Raw genomic sequence first — 22,812 nt, forward strand, 5'->3', positions numbered from 1 at the left:
AGTTATTGCTGGTATATTGTTTTTGTAGCGCTGTATATATATATAGGTATTTTACTAATAGCAATTTTGACTCCCTAGGAAACAATGATGTCAAGAAAGAGAAAAATTGACTCGTAGTGTAGGATATTCAAAGAACAGTGGACTTATGATTACTTTTTCATGCAGTACAAGGAAAGAGTTGTGTGTCTGATATGCCAGAATATAGTGTCTGTGTTCAAAGAATACAATTTACGTCGACACTATGAAACTCAACATAAAGATAAATATGATTGTTTGGTCGGAGAAGTGAGAAAAGATAAAATATTAAAACTGAAAAATACATTAACAACTCAGCAAAATACTTTTGTGAAGCAGAAGCAGCTAAATATTTCATCACTGCGAGCAAGTTTTCAAGTTGCCAAGCTAATAGCGTGCACTGGCAGACCATTCGTGGAGGGAGAATTTGTTAAAGAATGCCTTCTTTCTGTTGCCAAAGAGATGTGTCCAGAGAAGGCCGATTTATTTAGTACAGTGAGTCTTTCAGAACCTACAATTACACGGAGGATTGAAGAAATGGGAGACAATTTGCATCAACATTTGCAAAACTCCACAAAAAAACTTTCCTATGTTTCCTTGGCACTCGACGAAAGCAATGATGTTCGTGATTCTGCAACACCTTCTAATTTTTATTCGTGGGACGAATGACTATTTCGAAGTCACAGAAGAGCTTGCTGCACTGCAAAGCATCAAAGGAACAACTACAGGAGAGGATATCTATGAAAAGGTTTGCCAAACTGTGAATGGTTTGGAGCTGAACTGGGCTAAACTAGCCAGTGTGACAACTGATGGTGCTCCTAGCATAGTGGGGTCTAAGAAAGGAGTAATTGCTCGCATTAACAAGAGATGGACAAACATAACCATTCTCATCCAATAGCCATACACTGCCTCATCCACCAACAAGCGCTGTGTAGTAAATCACTGAAGTGGGACTCTGTTATGAAAATTGTGGTATCTTGTGTTAACTTCATTAGAGCTCATGCACTAAACCACAGACAATTTCAGAAATTTCTGTCTGAGTTAAATATTGACTATGAAGATGTTCTGTACCACACAGAAGTCCGTTGGCTGAGTCGAGGGAGAGTTTTGAAAGTTTCTATAACTTACTTCCACAAATTACAGCTTTTCTGCTTTCAAAAAACAAAGAAGTACCAGAGCTCAATGATGCAGAATGGAAATGGTACCTTGCCTTTCTGACAGATGTAACAGAGCTACTCAACAGTTTCAATGTGCAACTTCAAGGAAAGGGGAAGCTCATCTGTGATATGCAATCACATGTCAAAGCATTTGAAGTAAAATTAGGCCTCCTCATCAAACAAGTGAAGGAGGAAAACTTCTGCCATCTCCCCACAACTCAAAATCTGTTAGCGGAAAAACCATTGGTTGCATTCCCAAACAAAACATGTGTGGATTCACTGGAAAAATTACAAAAGGAGTTCCAGTTTAGATTTAAAGAGCTTCATCTCCATGAACAGGACATACAGCTTTTCCGTAACCCATTTTCTATTGACATTGAAAATGTGGATACAATTTACCAAATGGAACTGGCTGAACTGCAGAATTGTGACTCTCTGAAAGACGCATTCAAGTCAAGCAGCCTTCATAATTTCTATGCATCTCTCCCCTCTGAGACATATCGTCATCTCAGGAACCATGCACTCAAAATGGCAACCATCTATGGCAGCACTTATGTCTGTGAACAGACTTTTTCCAGAATGAAACATTTGAAATCTCCAACCAGATCTAGACTAACGGATGCACACTTGCATCACTTGTTACGACTAGCAGTGACAAATATGGAACCGGACATTGACCATCTCATTAGCCAAAAGCAGGCCCATAGTTCCCATTGAAATACTGGCAAGTTTGTTGATTTAACTTTACTTGTTCTTCATTTTAAATATTGGATTTGTTCCCGTTTTGTTTCTTCACTTCAAAATAAGATATATTCAGTGTGCATAGGAATTTGTTCATAGTTTTTTTTAACTATAGTCCGGCCTTCCAACGGTCTGAGGGACAGTGAACTTGCCTCCTGTTTAAAAAGTTTGAGGACCCCTGCTCTATACCATAGAGCCCAATGCATCTCTGACCAGGAACACATTGCCAGTGAACTAAAACACGTACACCAAGCTCTTAGGCTAATGGTTACTCCGACTACACAATCCGCAAAGCCATCACTCCAACCATCAAGAATGATCCTGTTGAGGAGCCTTTCAAGTCCATCACCTTACCCTACATTGCTGGGGTCACAAAAAAGATCTCCAAAATCCTGATAAAACACAAGATCCAGGTCCGATTCAACACAGTACATAAAATCCGTGATCTGGTCCCGTCTGTAAAAGATGTAGTTCCAGACATACAGTACCCTGGCGTCTACAAACTAAGTTGCCTCTGTGGTAGCAGTTACATTGGAGAAACCAAACGACATGTCTCGGACCGCATCCGTGAACATAAAGCAGACTTGAAACACAGTAGGACAAACACCTCAGCCGTGGCAGATCACTGTTACAATTCAGTGGGCTCACATGATATTGACTTCTCCAAGACAGAGGTTCTCTGCAAGCCATCTGGCTACCATGAGAGATTCGTTCATGAGGCGATCCACATATACAAACACAGAGACAATTTCAACCGAGAAGATGGATTCTGGCTTAGCAATCATTAGAAGAACGTAATAAACCATTTTGGATCTTAACTGATTGTGTTCACGTTTACGGTGACTTTCAAACCGCGTTCCACTCACTGGCATTGTATTCTTTGCAGGGAATGGATTTTTTGCTCCGCTGCAAGTTTCCTTCACTACTCTCCCATTTCGTTGCTTCCTCTTAGTATCTTTCACACGACGGTCAATGGTACAGTATATAATAACAAATAGTATAAAATTTATATCCTTAATACAATGTACAAAGTAATATATAGTATCATAATTGTATAGTGCATATACAGCAGTGTGATATACATTAGGGTGGGTAGAATAATACATAGTGTAATATTACAATGTATAAGGTGGTTTATAGCAATACAGTATATAATTTAATGTTGGGTTTGTCTATGGCAGTATATAGTACGGTGTAGACTCGTGTGATGTAAGAGAATAAAGTTTAGATGGAAGCATATTATATTTTTTACGACGTAGAATTATAATGTATTACTTACTGTTAGTAACTCAGCTTATTGTAGAGTATATTTAGTATACTGATGATACTATGTAATTTATACTTTAGTTGTTTACGTGGTGGTTTTAGTTACTGCAGCTACATACTATTAACACTCCTTCCCTTTATTAATGCTACGCCTATCCTGCATAATGCACGGGCATAAGTAGTACTAATCACATACCTGCATTTCCCATATCCCCTCCCTTTGATGCTGCTAATCCTGCATAATGCACGGGCATAAGTAGTACTAATCACATACCTGCATTTCCCATATCCCCTCCCTTTGATGCTGCTAATCCTGCATAATGCACGGGCATAAGTAGTACTAATCACATACCTGCATTGCCCTTAAATATGCTAAATTCCTCTTGATGTGCAAATTATTTTGTCAAGGCGCCCTTTCCCCCCTTCTAACCCAGCTTAAATATACGCTCCAAGCATGGTGCTGTTTCATTCAGACGCTGTCTCCCCGACAGACCTGGTCTTCACCTGAGGACGGCTGCTTGTGTTGTGGCCAAAACGTCGTTAGAATTATTTTATGTTTTATTTTTATTATTTTATTATTTCCATTCTACGTGACTTTACCGAAAGAACCAAGAAGAAAAATGGTTCTAGATTTGAAGCTTTCGTGACTGCAAGGATTCATACTCTTAGTTCTTTCGGTAAAGTCATGTAGGTAAAAAATGAAATTGTAATTAATAAAAATTAAACAATAAAATCACGACGTTTCGGAGGCAACACAAGTCTCCGTAATCAGGTGGTGATGCAGCAAATCTGGCTGTGACGGTCCCACCTGATGACGGAGACTTGTGTTGCCTCCGAAACGTCGTGATTTTATTCTTTTATTTTTGTTAATTTTTATTTCAATTTTTTACCTACGTGACTTTACCGAAAGAACTAAGAGTATATAACAATGGTCTACCATGGCTCAGGTGTTGGGCCTACCGTGTTTCAGGTCTGCTTTATGTTCACGGATGCGGTCCGAGACATGTCGTTTGGTTTCTCCAATGTAACTGCTACCACAGGCAACTTAGTTTGCTACCACCTATGAAGGAGATGAGTGGCCAAAAACGCACTAGTTACATACACAAAGTGCTCGCCACAAATGAATCACAATACCTCGCTGATCTCATCAAGAAGCATAAACCATCACGTTAACTCAAGTCAACCTCGCAGTAGCGGACTTTGGATAACAATCGAACAAAGATGGTCACCGCATCGCGCGCTTTCAGATTCTATTTTAAATACACGACACTATATACTACACCAATATACACGCCACTATACAGGTAGTCCACGAATTACGATGGTCCGACTTACGATATTTCGATCTTACGATGGTGATAGCGATATGACAAAATTGTAAAATATTTTACATTTCGCGCGGCAGGCAAACGCAGCAGCGTACAAGGTACGATAATGTACGTTGAGACGCTGCCGGGATGTACTGTACGCATCTCCCGCCATGTGTGATGCCTCACTCTCACCAGCGGTCGATGGAGTTAAGTTGTCTCAGTGTTAGTGCGAATCTTGGTGAATACAGTACAATATATGTTACGATACGTTCAATGCATGTATGATACATAGCTTTAGCGATTTCATTTTGGGGTTACCACGATACGATACATACGTTCAATGCATGTTAAAGGTTTTTATAGCAGACTAGCGGAAGTACCCGGCTTTGCCCGGGTGAAAAATATATTTCTTAAAAACCTTACATATATATACACAGATACTAAGGTATTGTCAAAGCCCGGTGGGCTGTTTGTACATTTCTCCACCAACAAATATATAAGAGGCTTTCACAAGTCCAAAAAGTTGTAGAAAGTGTAGGGTAAATAGTTGATGTCAAAATGTTTCCGAAAATTGTGGTCTCCCCCCCCCCTCAAAAAATATCTTTACCCCTCGTAGGTATGTATACTAACAACACCTTACATACAACAGAGGAAGTGGTATCTATTGACTCTGTAGTAGTATCTACTGACTGTACCGAAGTATCTACTGAGCCAGTAGTAGCTACTGACTGTGTAGTAGTATTTAGTGACTGTAATAACTACTGACCATAGTAGTATTTACTGGGCCTACAGTAGTATCTACCGACTATATACTCGTAACGACTAACTGTATAGTATCTGCTGACTCTATAGTAGTATCCACTGACTATAGTAGTAACTACAAAATCTATAGCAGTATCTACTCACTCTATAATAGTATCTAGTACTATCTACTGACTCTAGTAGCTACTCATCGTGGTAGTATGTACTGACTGTATAGTAGTATATACTGACTGTAGCAGTATTGACTGACTGTAGTGGTATATACTGACTGTTTTAGTATTTACTATAGCGGTATCTACCAACTCGATAGCAGTATCTACTATCACTACAGCAGTGTATACCGACTGAGGTTGTACCTGCTATCACTACAGCAGTGCATACTGCTGTGTTGGTACCTGCTATGATTACAGCAGTGCATACTGAAGTGGTGGTATCTGCTATGATGAGAGGAGTACATATTGTGGTGGTGGTACCTGGTATGATAACAGCAGTGCATATTGACTGTACTCATCATTCACCCTCACCATTCACCACTCACAACTCACCCTTACCACTCATCCTCACCACTCACCACTCCCACTCACTATTCACCATTCACCCTCACAACTCACCACTCACCAACCTCCCTCACCAATCTCCCTCACCACTCACCCTCACCACTCACCCTCACCACTCACCCTCACCACTCACCAATCACCACTCACCCTCACCACTCACTCTCACCACTAACCCTCACCACTAACCCTCACCACTCTCACTCACCACTCTCCCTCACCACTCACCACTCACTCTCACCACTCACCCTCACCATTCAGCCTCACCACTCACCCTCACCACTCACCCTCACCACTCACCGTCACAACCACCACTCACCCTCACCACTCAACTTCACCCTAACTACTCACCATTCATCCTCACCAATCACCACTGACCACTAACCCTCACCACTCAACCTCACCACTCACCCTCAAAACTAACCACTCTCTCACCACTCACCCTCACCACTCAGCACTCACCCTCACCACTCACCCTCACCACTCACCCCTCACCGCTCACCACTCACCCATCACCACTCACAACCGCCACTCACCCTCACCACTCATCCTCACCACTCACCCTCACAACAACCACTCACCCTCACCACTCACCCTGACCACTCACCACTCATCCTCACCAATCACACCCTCACCAATCACCACTCACCCGCACTGCTCACCCTCACCACTCACGCTCACCCTCACCACTCACCCCTCACTAATCACCACTCATAACCGCCACTCACCCTCACCACTCACCACTCACCCTCAACACTCACCCTCACCACTCACCGTCACCACTCACCCTCACTACTCACCACTCATCCTCACCAATCACACCCTCAACAATCACCACTCACCCTCACCACTCACCCTCACCACTCACTCTCACCACTCACCACTCACCCTCACAACAACCACTCACCCTCACCACTCAGCACTCACCCTCACTACTTACCCTCACCACTCACCACTAATCCTCACCAATCACACCCTCACCAATCACCACTCACCCTCACCACTTGCAACTCACCCTCACCACTCACCACTCACCCTCACCATTCACCCTCACCACTCTCCCTCACCACTCTCCCTCACCACTCACTAGTCACGCTCACCACTCACCCTCACTACTCACCACTCACCTTCAACACTCACCCTCACCTCTCACCACTCACCCTCACCACTCACCCTCACCACTCACCCTGACCACTCACCACTCATCCTCACCAATCACACCCTCAACAATCACCACTCACCCTCACCACTCACACTCAACACTCACCCTCACCACTCATGCTCACCACTAACCCTCACCACTCACCCTCACCACTCACTAATCACCTCTCACAACCGTCACTCACCCTCACCACTCACTCTTACCACTCACCCTCATCACTCACCCTCACCACTCACCCTCACAACAACCACTCACCCTCACTACTCATCCTCACCAATCGCACCCTCACCAATCACCACTCACCCTCACTGCTCACCCTCACCGCTCACCACTCAACCTCACCCTCACCACTCACGCTCACCCTCACCACTCACCTCTCACTAATCACCACTCACAACTGCCACTCACCCTCCCCACTCACCCTGACCACTCACCCTCACCAATCACCACTCACCCTCACCACTCACCCTCACCATTCACCCTCACCACTCACCCTCACCATTCACCCTCACCACTTTCCCTCACCACTCTCCCTCACCACTCACCCTCACCACTCACCAGTCACGCTCACCACTCACCCTCACTACTCACCACTCACCCTCAACACTCTCCCTCACCGCTCACCACTCACCCTCAACACTCACCCTCACCGCTCACCACTCACCCTGACCACTCACCACTCATCCTCACCAATCACATCCTCACCAATCACCACTCACCCTCACTGCTCATCCTCACCGCTCACCCTCACCACTCACCCTCACCACTCACGCTCACCCTCACCACTCACCCCTCACTAATCACCACTCACAACTGCCACTCACCCTCACCACTAACCCTCACCACTCACCCTCACCACTCACTAATCACCTCTCACAACCGTCACTCACCCTCACCACTCACTCTTACCACTCACCCTCACCACGCACCCTCACAACAACCACTCACCCTCACAACAACCACTCACCCTCACTACTCACCCTCACCACTCATCCTCACCAATCACACCCTCACCAATCACCACTCACCCTCACTGCTCACCACTCAACCTCACCACTCACGCTCACCCTCACCCCTCACTAATCACCACTAACAACCGCCACTCACCCTCCCCACTCACCCTCACCACTCACCCTCACCAATCACCACTCACCCTCACCACTTACCACTCACCCTCACCACTCACTACTCACCCTCACCACTCTCCCTCACCACTCTCCCTCACCACTCTCCCTCACCACTCTCCCTCACCAATCACCACTCACCCTCACCACTTACCACTCACCCTCACCACTCACTACTCTCCCTCACCACTCTCCCTCACCACTTTCCCTCACCACTCTCCCTCACCACTTTCCCTCACCACTCTCCCTCACCACTCACCACTCACGCTCACCACTCACCCTCACCACTCACCCTGACCACTCACCACTCATCCTCACCAATCACACCCTCACCAATCACCACTCACCCTCACTGCTCACCCTCACCGCTCACCCTCACCACTCACCCTAACCACTCACGCTCACCCTCACCACTCACCCTAACCACTCACGCTCACCCTCACCACTCACCCCTCACTAATCACCACTCACAACCGCCACTCACCCTCACCACTCACCACTAACCCTCACCACTCACCCTCACCATTCACTAATCACTTGTCACAACCGTCACTCACCCTCACCACTCACTCTTACCACTCACCCTCACCACTCACCCTCACAACAACCACTCACCCTCACAACAACCACTCACCCTCACTACTCACCCTCACCACTCATCCTCACCAATTACACCCTCACCAATCACCACTCACCCTCACCACTCACCACTCACCCTCACCACTCACACTCACTCTCTCCCTCACCACTCTCCCTCACCACTCTCCCTCACCACTCTCCCTCACCACTCTCCCTCACCACTCTCCCTCACCACTCTCCCTCACCACTCTCCCTCACCACTCTCCCTCACCACTCTCCCTCACCAATCTCCCTCACCACTCTCCCTCACCACTCTCCCTCACCACTCTCCCTCACCACTCTCCCTCACCACTCTCCCTCACCACTCTCCCTCACCACTCTCCCTCACCACTCTCCCTCACCACTCTCCCTCACCACATGTTAAGGGCGATCCTAAAGGAATCTACAACCTTCGATGATTCCTTTGCGCGATTCAAAGAATCGATTCCTGGCGCATAGGAGGTTTCTATTTTTAATTACAGAGTTTTATTTTCATTCGTATGTTATGTTTTAAAGTTTTCAGGAGTTTTTAATTATATTTTAGCCCCGGTCAACGCCGGATATTTCCCATTCGTAGCAGTTTATATCAACTCTATAACCAACTTATATTAAACGGAAATAAGGCGATTCTAAATGAATCTACAACCGTCGATTCCTTTTCGCGATTCAGAGAATCGATTCTTGGCGCGGTCGGGTTTAGAATTTTAATTACACAGTTGTATTTTCATTGGTATGTTATGTTTTAAAGTTTTCAGAAGATTTTAAATGTATTTTTCCCCCGGGCAACGCTGGGTATATCGAGTTTATACCACAAAGTCGTCGCCTGACAGAGTTGCGTGTCGAGGCCTAGTACCGTGCAGAGCCTCCGGCCTCGCCTAGATTGCCCACTCGGCTGAGGCTGGGTGCTGGGGCCGTTACCCCCCCCCCCCCGCGCTACAATAATACTGTCTAATCGCTATAATTGTATTATCTACCGACCCTATAATAGTAATTGCACACATTGGGGTGGAAGGGGAGTGAAGAGGACGTGAAACTTTGATGAATTTACCTCAGAGTCGCGTGTTAACGCGTGCGCATATTTTTAACGGGAATTAAAAATGGCGTCCACCCCGCAGCGAAGTTGTTGCTACCCGTTGCCAGGGGCAACCGCTGTGGTCCGCGCCGGCCGGCAATATTAAATAAATAAATAAAGGTTTAAATAAATAACTAAAGAGAAATCGCACTAAATCGATAATCGGGCCGATTTAAAGTTTAGAGACGAAAAATCGGAAATGCCTAAGTTTACCGCGGGCCGGGGGCGTGCCCACCTGCCAAATTTAATCTCGGCGATCCCCACGGTCCGAGAGCTAAATCCCCCGGAAGGGAGCGTACGCAGACGGACGGACAGACAGACAGACAGACAAAAAATGAATTATATAGGTTAGATAGGATTGTTTCCTGAAAAAACTTTCTATGAAATTGCAGTTCATATAGGTAGGCTAAGAAATACATACAGTATATAGTTTATACAGTACGGTACTGTACATTGCTCTGTTTTGCTAAATTATCACCATTCTTTAAGACTCCTGGGTAGGCTAGGCCATTTTTGACTTACGATATTTTTGACTTACGATGGGGTAAACGTAACGCATCTCCATTGTAAGTCGGGGACTAACTGTATATACTGTTAGTTTCCAACACTCAGTACACACGGTCAATACACACACACAGTACACCACACACTGTACAGTGTACACACATTATACACCCAGAGTACACCATCCAGTATAGTTTACACACAGTACATTACAGTTTCCACAAAGAGCACAGTCAGTACACACAAACAGTGCATTGAACAGGAAACACAGTCAGTATACACACGGAGTACACCATAGCATACAGTGTACACACAATACACACACGCAGTACGCCACAGTATACACAAAGTACACTCAGTCAGCACAAACACACAGTACACTACACAGTATACTGCACAGTATGAACAATATACACACAATCAATATATACAGAGTACACCACGCAGATATACAGTGCACGTATAGTACACCACAGTATACACAAAGTACACACACACATTACACTGAACAGTATATACGGTCAGTACACACACGGAGTACACAACACACTATACAGTGTACACACAATCAGTTCACATACACAATATGCATAGTGTATACGCAATAATTGCACACACACAGTACACCACACAGTGTACACACAGTAAACACACACACACGCAGAGTACACCACAAAGTATACACAGTCAGTACACACCCAGTAAATACACACAGAATACAGCACGCAGTATGCACACATCAGTTCACACACACACAATACACCACACAGTATACACAGCAGAGGTGGGACAAAGTCATTGTTATGCAAGTCCAAGTCGAGTCGCAAGTCATCAAATTCATGACTCGAGTCTGACTCGAGTCCAAGTCACATGACTCGAGTCCACATCTCATAGGTGGGACAAAGTCATTGTTATGCAAGTCCAAGTCGAGTCGCAAGTCATCAAATTCATGACTCGAGTCTGACTCGAGTCCAAGTCACATGACTCGAGTCCACACCTCTGATACACAGTGTACACAGAGTACTCACACGCGGTACACCACACAGTATACACAAAGTACACTTAGCCAGCACATACACAGAGTACACCAAGCTGTATACACAGTGTACACATTGTCAGTACACACACAGTATATATACACTCACACAGTACACCATGTAACATAAATAGTGTAAAGTCAGTACACACAGATTACACCACCCAGTATACACAGCGTACACACACACGCAGTACACCACACAGTATAAACAGAGTACACACAGTTGGTCCACACACATCGTACAAAACACAGTGTACATACAATACACATAGTACACCACACAGTACACAGTGTACACACAGTCAATTCACACACACACAATAATACACAGTCTACACACAGACAGACTACACCACACAGTATTCTCAGTGTGTGTACACCACTCAGGCAGTCCCACCTCGTCACAGACTGCACGATCGTAGTCGGCAGGACAGAGCTGAAACGTTCAACTATTTAGGCTGTCAACTAAAATACAACGGTGGGCCCGTGAATTCAGCCGGAACCAAAAAGAACGCCACGTTACATTTACGTGTCTGAGCATCTCTACTGTTGTTACTGTTATCATAGAATCGTCTCATTTCCATGTGTAAAAGAACGCCACCCACCTGAGTCCCTCACCCTGCTCGCTACGCGCAGTCTCTCAGGCGACGATCCCTGCCCCGAGGCTCGCTGCTTAATGCAGAACTCTGCTCTGGGGAGTCAAACTCCTTTGAGGTGGCGGATTTATGCGACCAAAACACCTCCACTCCCACCTTTACACCCTACCCCACTATCTAAGCAACCTTTAGCAGAAGTCTAAACACTTTCGCGTTAGTTTATTGAGTTTCGTTGAGCCGGTTGGGTGAGAATTGGTAGAAACCCAGCCCAGTTTTCAGCCTCGAAGTATCTCTATGAGTCTCTATACATCGCTATGGGGCCGTCCATAAATGACGTAATATGATTTTTGACTCCCCCCCCTCCTCGTCACACGGCGTCACAAAAAGTCAGACCCCCCTCAAATATGACGTCACAAAGCTCTGCCCCCCCCCCCCCCCCAAAAAAAAAAACATGCTTCAAATCGCTTTAAACTATTGTCATTGTAGTGCGTATTTAATATGGCGCTGCACTCTGATGTTGTAGGAGAAGACATTTATTAAAAAGTCTAATTAAGTAGAAAGTGTTGTCTATATTTATTTAAAGTTGCGCATTTTGATGTGACGTCACATTTCTCACCCCCCCCTCGTCACACATCGTCACAAATGTCTGAACCCCCCCCCCCCTAGGTGCGTGATGTCATTTATGGACGGCCCCAATGTATCTCTATGAGTCTCTCTATGTATCTCTATGTTAGTTAGTTAATTTATTAAGTTGTTTTATCCAACTGGGCCAGGATTGGGAAAATACTAGCCCACTTTTCACACATCCTCTATGCATATCTCAGTGTCTCGATGAGTATCTCTATGTGATTTCATTTATTAGATCTGTTGAGCCAACTGAGCAGGATTGGAAGAAAACCTAACCCGTTTTAACCCAGGCAACCGTGAAATATTTACCTTACGAACCTCGTCGGACCAGTTTGGGAATGTAAAATCCACGGACGTCAGAACTCAGCACATAAATATGATCTCACATGCATTGACCCCCATGCTCGGCACGCTTCATGGAAGGTGCTCTAAATTGACTGTAATGTACTTGGTGTGTCCGAAAATGAATACAACATACCGAGAAACGGAACGTTAAATAGTTTAATTGTTAGTCGATGAAACACGCAGTAGTAGTAGTAGTGCTAGTCGGGATTTCGCGACCAATATTATCCATAAGACGTGTTTTGGGTTAGATCGCGTAAATATAAATGTGTCGTTAAACTAGCCAATAAGTAAGGGTTTGTGTCACGTAAACAAAACGTGGTGCCAATTCGTTACTGGTTCAGCACTAACCGGTTGTATGTTGGAGCGTAAACCCATAACTTTTACCATTCGAGTACGGTGATGTTTCACAGGTTATTACAACCAGCCTCGTCAGGCGATGAAGCTGGTTGTGTTGAGTGGTGGCGGGTTTAACGACGCATTTATATTCTTTGGTTCTTTCGGCAAAGTCACGTAGGTATAAAATAAAATAAATCACGACGTTTCGATCGCAACACAAGCGGCCGTCCTCAGGCGAAAAAAAGATAAATAATCCAGCAGTGGAACTGCTGAACTAACGAGAGAGCAGCTACAACAAGGCTATATATGTGGCAATGGGCAAGCAAGCGGGGTCTGAGCTATAAAGGAATTCCACCCCCGGAAGCAAGCACCTCAGTTGTGTTAATGGGGGATTAGGGAGAGAGGGATTAGGGAGAGAGGGATTAGGGAGGGAGATTACCATTAATGAGCTTCTGTCGCCTTCCCCGTATAAGAGTATCATACCCGCATATGCGCACAACAGCAGTGTTAATGAGAGATTAGCATCATGAGAGTGCAATCCAAGGATGTGAACATGAGAGTGCAATCCAAAGAGAGAGACACAGAGAGTCGGAAATAACAGCTGACATAGGCAGGTAGGATGGAAACATCACAGTCAGCTAAGACTTTACCTGGTTAATAACGTCCTTCCAATGATTGCTCAATTTGAATCCATCTTCTCGGTTGAAGTTATGTCTATGTTTATGCAGTATATCTGGATGGCTTCATGAACAGACCATTGATAGTAGCCTAGCCCGAAGGTCTGCAGAGTACCTTGGTCTCGGAAATAACAATATCATGCTAGCCCACAGCGTCATCAATCTTGATTTTAAGCTTTTGTGGCTACAGGAATCCATACTCATCAGGCGAGACAAATACAGCAGAAGAACTCCTGCTGTATTTGTCTCACCTGATGACGATTGCTTGTATTGTGATCAAAATGTCGTGATCTATTATTTTGTCTACCTACGTGACTTTACTGAAAGAACCAAAGATTACAGAGTTATCGGCGCAGTGTGATTCCTGTGTTGCGTGGGTAGAACGTCGGCATGGCATCTGCAATTTGCGTGCGGTGCGACTGCGTGCGGGGGGTTAGGGGGGACGGTGTGTGCGCGAGAGTGAGTGCGGGGCTGCGGCGTCAATGCGGTGTTGGTAATTTGAGTGTGCGTGGGTGAGTCGCGCATGTTCGAGCAAACGACAATAGCATTGTGTGTGAGCAGATTAGAGTTTAATCACCCAGAGGCGCGCGCGCATATTCACGCCGCCGTTTTCAAGCACCCGGCCTTTGTGCGAAACGAGCGCCTTGCAGGGGCGCACGCGTGCACGCAGCCGCCCCCACATTGGTGGCGGTGTATGCGGGCGTGCGCGGGGGTAACCCCGGGCGGCGGTGAGCCAGCCCGATTTAGCGATGTCTCTCAGAGAGGGCGCTGGCGCGTGGGATGGGGTGGGGCCGATCACTCGATTGGCGGGGAAGCCGGCGAGAGGCGGCCAACGAGGAGGAGGGGGGTGGACGTCGGCCCCCACACGGCCCGCTGGCTATCACAAAATGACAGCAGCTCAACCAAGTGGGCTGATCCCCTCAGCGCATTCATAGCAGCGGACAAAGGAATCTAAAACACGTGGCTGCAGTGGTGATGTTCGTTTTTAAATGTGGCGGGGAAAACCCGGAGGACCCGGAGACAAAATCCACACAGTGACCACCACGGTGAGAGAGAGATCGTCAGGGTCCGGGATCGAACCCACGACCTCCTGTATACCAGGCGAGGGAGTTAACATCTCCTCGCCACCGTGATGATGAGAGAGATAGATGCAGACTCCAAATTTACAGCAGCAGCAGGCGTCGTCAGGGTCAGGATCGAACCCCCGACCTCCTGTAGACCAGGCGAGGTAGTTAACATCTCCTGGCCAACGTGATGATGATGGGGGTGGTGGTGGTGGCGTTGTGGGTGGTGGTGATGATGTTGGTGGTGGTGGTGATGGTGGTGGTGGTGATGATGGTGGTGATTGTGGTGGTGATGATGATGATGGTGGTGGTGATGGATGATGATGGTGGTGGTGATGGATGATGATGATGGTGGTGGTGATGGATGATGATGGTGGTGGTGATGATGGTGGTGATGATGGTGGTGGTGATGATGGATGATGGTGGTGATGATGATGGATGATGATGATGGTGATGATGGATAATGATGATGGTGGTGGTGATGATGGATGATGGTGGTGGTGATGATGGATGATGATGATGGTGATGATGATGGTGGTGGTGGTTGTGGTGGTGATGATGATGATGATGGTGGTGGTGATGGATGATGGTGGTGGTAATGATGGATGATGATGGTGGCGGTGATGATGGATGATGGTGGTGGTGATGATGGATGATGATGGTGGTGGTGGTTGTGGTGGTGATGATGATGGTGGTGGTGGTGATGATGATGATTGTGGTGATGATGATGGTGGTGGTGATGATGGATGATGATGGTGGTGGTGATGATGGTGGTGGTGATGATGGATGGTGGTGGTGATGATGGATGATGATGGTGGTGATGATGATGGTGGTGGTGGTGATGATGATGGTGGTGGTGGTGGTGATGATGATGATTGTGGTGATGATGGTGGTGGTGATGATGGATGATGGTGGTGGTGATGATGGATGATGATGGTGGTGGTGATGGATGATGATGGTGGTGGTGATGATGGATGATGATGATGATGGTGGTGGTGATGATGGATGATGATGGTGGTGGTGATGGATGATGATGGTGGTGGTAATGATGGATGATGATGGTTGTGATGGTGATGATGGATGATGATGGTGGTGATGGTGGTGATGATGATGATGGTGGTGATGGTGGTGATGGTGGTGATGATGGGGGTGATGATGATGGTGATGATGATAATGGTGGTGATGATGATAATGGTGGTGATGATGATGGTGGTGATGATGATGGTGGTGGCGTTGTGGGTGGTGGTGGTGGTGGTGGTGATGGGGAGTGCCGTGGCATCGTGACCCCCCTACTCAGGAAGCGAGGTTTTGTTCCACTTTCGGAGTCTCGGCATCCGCCCTGTGCAGCTGTAGTGAGTTCTTATGGAGACGTTGTCGTAAAGGCAACACGGTTTATTCTAGATTTGAAGTTTTCGTGACTGCAGGGATCCATACTCCTTGGTTCTTTCGGTAAAGTTACGTAGGTATAAATCATAAAATAAAAATAATAACGACGTTTCGGGCGCAACACAAGCGTCCGTCATCAGGTGGGACAACCACAGCAAGAAAACAATTGCTGAAGTGGGCAAAAGGGCTGCTGTGACAAGAGACTATATAGGTAAGAGAAGGTGGGGAGGAACCAAGGAGGACTGAAAGAGAGGGTGGGGGTGTGGGGTAGGGGGAGTGGAGTGCTGAAGCTAAGACGCATACATGGCAAAATGCCGGAGGGAGGCTGAAGAAACTGGAGATGCAGATATGAAGGCAAACCGTAAAGCAGTTAAGGTTTACCTGGCTAATAACATCCTTTCAATGAGTGCTCAATTTGTGTCCATCTTCTCGGTTGAAGTTATGTCTATGTTTATACATCTGGATGGCTTCATGACCAAATCTTTGATAGTAGCCCTGTATAAACAAAAAAATTATAATATAGTGTACAATACTGTATCCGTGTACAATTCTGTACACTACAGGACGACAAATCGCGGGCGGCTGAACCTCACTGCCTCCTCAATCGAGGCTGGGAACACTGCGTGACCTGGGACCCGCAATGGACTGCTTGGGAGACAAGACGGAGACAAGACGGAGAGGAAGGCGCAGACAAAGTCAGAGACGAGACAAGACAGAGTCGAAGGCTAGACGGTGACGAATGAATATTAAATGAAGACGAAATGAAGACGAGATTGCACCGCGTGTTCTTCTGCAGCAGCAGCATAACAGTGGCCAGTGATTTTACAGCGCGTACAGGAATCTCGCGGTTAACCGTCAATGGTCAAGCCGCCACAGGGGGTGCGATCGGCCGACCTCTGTACCTTGATAAACTTGCCATGAAACCGCGAGAGTACTCAGCACTAGATTCACAATGGGAACAAATAACTCCAGCCATTTTTTATTACATCAATTGATCGTGTATTATAGCAAGGAAACACCAACAACCTCTTCAATCAAACTGTATCACCCATCCCTCAATGATAATCCCCAAAACAATTATTTAATTAACCCTATTAATAACCAATTAACACTAAAATAGAGTCATACTGGCATTAAAACGTCAGCTTTATAACAAACAATACACTTCTAAATAATCACAAACCACTAACCTAACCTGCCAAGCACAACCAATCAGCCCGCAATCAACTCTGATTATTGTTGGTTATTTCAGTACGTTTTTGAGCAAGATGGCCAGGATTGGGCAACACTTTTCACCGAGGAAACTGGAGAGCAGAACAGTCTAACTCCGTGTTACTAACCTAACATCAAAACTAAGAATAACATATTTAAGAATCACAGTTCAGAGACAATACACCGCATATACTATTGAACATCAAAAATAAAATAGTTTTTTGTTAAATCTCATTAATGGTCCTCAAAATCTATCCGGGCAACTGTTGTTGTTCCAGTGCCCAAGCAGGCTATTATTATTAGTTAATTTTAACAGCACCGCGAGACACCAACTGAATACCGTGAAGAAAATGTTTGCAATTTAAAAGCAGTGACCTTGAACGCCATCGATCTGGGAAAGACACATGGAAGGTACATTTTCCCTTCAGATGACAACAAAATATTGATTATATTCAATATTGTGTAGACAGGGTAGAGTTCCTTTTCCTCCGATCTGCTGAAGATTTTATTTTAGTGAGCTCATAACGGTGCTTCGTGGAATGAGGTAGCCTGGCATCTTGAGATAAAACGGATAAGAATAAAATAGTTGCATCAAGATTATTCAAGGCCCTGACTTGTGACGCATCGATAAAAAAAATCAGAATGTACCACATGGCTGTCATTGTGACGTCATAGCACATACTGACTGACGTGGATCGGGAAGCTGTTTCACGCGAAAAAGAGCTGCTGTGAATGCCTCAATATGCCGTGTGCAATCTTCAACGAAACGTGGGGAATAAAAACAAATTAAAAACCTTACACGCTTTTCCAACATCCCAGTTGCGGCGCCGCAGTGGCAAGGTAGATGTTATCTCCCTCGCATGGTATGCAGGAGGTCGTGGGTTCAATCCCATCCCTGATGCCTGTTGTATATTTCGAGTTTGCGAGTGTGTCTCTCTCTGTCCCTGTAGTGGTCGGGAGAATGTTTCTCCGGTTTTTCCCTCCACATTTAGAATCAACATAACACGTTCAGAGTATTAGCTGGGAAAATAATTTGTTTAGTTTAAGGTTGGCCAACAACTTCCTTGAATTCTCTACTCTACTGCTGAGTAGCGATGGAGGGTTATAGTTTAACTTATTTTTGTACATTATATCTACACAAGAAGATATCACCCACAATAAACTGGTTAATCTGGAATCACAATACAGCACTGGTCGTGAGAGTATAATCTAGGAATTAAAACAAATATTGAACATCGTGCTTTAAAACAATGCGTGAAAAACAAAAACTCTTCGGAGAGCTTGAATGCAGCGGTTGTATCACAGGCCTTTAGTCCATTACAAATGAAGTATGGGAAATGACGGCAGGAAACTTCTTGACGGGTAACACACTTTTTATTAAAACTTGACTTGTCACGATACAACGTGTGGTCTCTCTTCTTCCGACTACGGTCTCGACACAACGTGTGGTCTCTATTCTTCTGACTACGCACTTCTCTTAACTCGTGTAGACTCTATGCCTCTCGCTACACACACACTTCGCTTCGCTCGTGTAGACACTATGTCCCTGGCTACACACTCTTCACTTAGCTCGTGTAGACCTTATGTCCCTGGCTACACACTCTTCACTTAGCTCGTGTAGACCCTATGTCCCTGGCTACACACTCTTCACTTAGCTCGTGTAGACCCTATGTCCCTGGCTACACACTCTGCATGCTCACACCGCATGCTCACACTGCAGGCTCACACTGCAGTACGCCTCGGGCTACACAGAGTCCCGGTCCCTATAGGACAGCGGGACTAGGTACCGCAGGCCCTATCTCTTCCTCTCCGTCTTCAGTCTTCGCTGGTTACATCTCTCCCTGTTCGCCTGTGTGCATACCCTTATATATCCCGGCTCCCGGGAGACGGAGCGGATGCGGACTTCGACGTGAGCATCGCTCCTTAGCTAACCAATCACGACGCGCTGTTCCTACGATCCCTTCTCCCCCAGCGCGCGTTTCCACCACCCAACCAATCACGCCGCGCTGCCACACGATCACTCCCTCTCCAGCGCGTCACCGGCACACAGCCAATCACTACGCGCTGGCACACGATCCCTATCCCAGTGCGTATCACCACTACATCACCCCCTCCCACATAGCTCGCAGCCGGCCCGGCTGCTAACAACAACACAACACAACGTTAACACAGCAAACCCCCCCCCCCCCCAGTGTGCCCCGTAACACAACAATAACCCAACAACAACAACCTATGTACAATCGATAACCAACACAACAAAAATCAACAACAACACACACACCACCTAGATAAGAAGCTATATACAGCCCGACGAACAACACAATAAAAGCGAATTCCAGAAAACGAACACGCCAAGTGTCTCTGCGACTAACGCAGTGACGAGGCGCTCCGGCTGCCTCGACTCCTCACGTGGTAGGTCACAAAAAGTAGCGCGACCTAGCGCGAGTCCGTCTGGCCGGTCCGTCGTATGGGACGGGACGCTGACGACCGTCCGGTGGCTCCGATTGCTCCAGACGGCGCGGATCGGGCCTGGAAGGACCGGCCCCGCCGCGAAGATCCGGCCGCCGGTGGTCGGCAGCTGTCAGTTCCGAGACACCTGGGAGCGGATCAGGCGGAGACATGTGAGGATCAGGCAGAGACATTTCCCCCTCCGGGTCGTCGGACACGTCACATGCTCGGCCCTCATAACACAAGGGGAGGCCATATGGAGGCGAGAACGGTTTCAGTCGGGAGGGGTGGACGTACCAACGGCGCTTTCCCCACTTTATCTGAACGCACTGGGGGCGTGCAACCCGCACGACCTCCACTGGTCCCCGCCATGGCTTTAACAATTTAGGCGACGTAGCCAAAGGTGCCTGAGGGCAATGCAGCCAGGCCCTGTCACCTGGTTTCCAGCTGTGCACGGACACCTTCCGTGCACGCAACCGCTCGTTTGCAATTTGGCGAGCCCGCGAATTAAGACGTGCGGCCTCCCTTGCCTCCGTCAGTTTACAAATGTTAAATTTAATATGCTCTGCCAATTTCGAATTAGGTCGTGGTGCGGACAGGCCCAGCTGCGTTTCCATGGGCGGGTCGGCTTCCCGACCGTACATCAGATAGAATGGGGAAAATCCTGTTGCTGCATGGGGGGCCATTCTATAAGCGGCGAGGACTCCCGGGACCTGCAGGTCCCAATCAACATGTGCCTCACACACCTGCTGGCACAGCATAGAAGTCAAAGTTCTGTGGAGTCTCTCCACCATCCCGTCCGTCTGCGGGTGGTACGGGGAGGTACGCACCTTCTTAGTGCCCAACAGGTCGCACACCTCTTGCAGCAACTTACTAGAAAAAAAATTTCCCTGGTCCGTCAGCAGGCGTTCGGGAGCCCCCTTGTCCAGGACGTAGCCCTGGACAAAGGCGTCCGTCACAGCCGCCGCCGACTGGTTGGCGAGTGGCCACGCCATAGGCCACCGGGTAAAATATTCGACCCCCACCAACAGGTACTTGTTACCCCTAGGCGTGACCGGAAAAGGCCCCAGAATATCGAGCGCAACGAGCTCGTTAGTGCGCGAGACCTGAATAGATTGCAGCGGTGGATTAGCTGCCACAGACGGTGGTTTCCGTCTGGCGCACTCAACACATTCCTTCAGAATATTCACCACGTCGCTCCCCATCCCCGGCCAATAATAGTCACGCTGAAGCAGGGCAAGCGTTTTGTTTACTCCCAAATGCAAGAGGCGTTCGTGTGCAGCCAAGACAACCCTCCCCCTCACAGCGGAAGGCACCACAAGTGCGTGCCGCCGGGACAAACTGTCCCATCTCATCAACATGCCCTGCTTAAGTACGTAGGAGCCAGTCCGCTCCTGGGCCTCTTCGGACCCCCCCACTCTGCGGCGCAATGCTAGCAGGGAGCTGTCCGCCATTTGGAGACGGCCCCACTCAATCAGTGACAGCGAGAGCAGCGAGTCCTCACCCCCCGGGGTAGCGGGAACATCCCCAATCGGCGCCCCCGCGGTCGCGACCAATGCCCCCATACCTTCCGCAACCGGCGGTTTACAACGAGCCGATCCCGACAAGCACGCACATTTGTGACAAGGCAACAATCGCGACAGTGCATCGGCATTTGTGTGTCGCAAGCCCTTACGGTATGTAGTCGTGAACTGATAGTCCTGAAGGACTTCCAACCATCGTGACAATTGACCCGAGGGTTGGGCGACCCTCAATGAATACTGGAGCGCCGCGTGATCCGTCCGGACCGTAAAGTGACGACCATAAAGATAGGGTCTGAATTGTTGTACAAAAAAAACTATGGCAAGCAGCTCACGACGGGTGACGCAGTAGCGCTGCTCTGCAGGCGACAACACCCTGCTACCGTAGGCGACCACCCTTTCGACTCCCCCCACGACTTGGGATAGCACCCCCCCAATGCCCGTGTTGCTAGCATCCGTGTCCAGCAAGAAGGGACTCGCAAAATCAGGATATCGCAAGGGTGGGGCACCCACCAAGGCGTCACGGAGGGAGCAGAACGCGGCCTCCTCCTCCGGTCCCCATCGGAACTTCACTCCTTTTGCCGTTAGAGCGTGCAAGGGCTTCGCAATGGTGGCAAAATGCTCAACGAATCGGCGATAATACGAAGCAAACCCGATGAAACTGCGCACGTCCGAAACTGACGTGGGCGTCGGCCATGAACTGACACAGTCCGTTTTTGCGGGATCGGTAGAAATTCCCGAAGAGTCGACAATGTGACCCAAGTATCTAACGGACTTACGCAGAAGGTGGCATTTGGCCGGTTTAAACTTTAATTTAGCCGATCGCATACGCAAGAACACCCCTCTCAATCGCTGGAGGTGTTCCTCAAACGTTCTACTGAACACAATGACATCGTCAAGGTAAATTAAGCACGTATCCCATTGCAAGCCCGACAAAACCAACTCCATAAGGCGCTGAAACGTCGCGGGAGAGGAGTGAAGTCCCATGGGTAACCGGTTAAACTGAAACAGGCCCCCTGGAGTCCGAAATGCTGTCTTAGGTTTAGACTCTTCGTCGAGTGGCAACTGCCAGAATCCCGATAATAAATCAAGAGTCGAAAAATATCGCGCCCCGGACAATGCATCGAGGGACTCGTCCATCCTGGGGAGCGGATACGCGTCAGCCACAGAGATCTTATTCAGGCGACGGAAATCAACGCAAAATCGCAGGGACCCGTCCTGCTTTTTAACCAGCACAATAGGTGCTCCCCAAGGACTGGAAGAAGGCGAAATAATGT

This window comes from Lampetra fluviatilis, chromosome 75, assembly GCF_964198595.1.
Source record: "Lampetra fluviatilis chromosome 75, kcLamFluv1.1, whole genome shotgun sequence".
NCBI lineage: Eukaryota > Metazoa > Chordata > Hyperoartia > Petromyzontiformes > Petromyzontidae > Lampetra > Lampetra fluviatilis.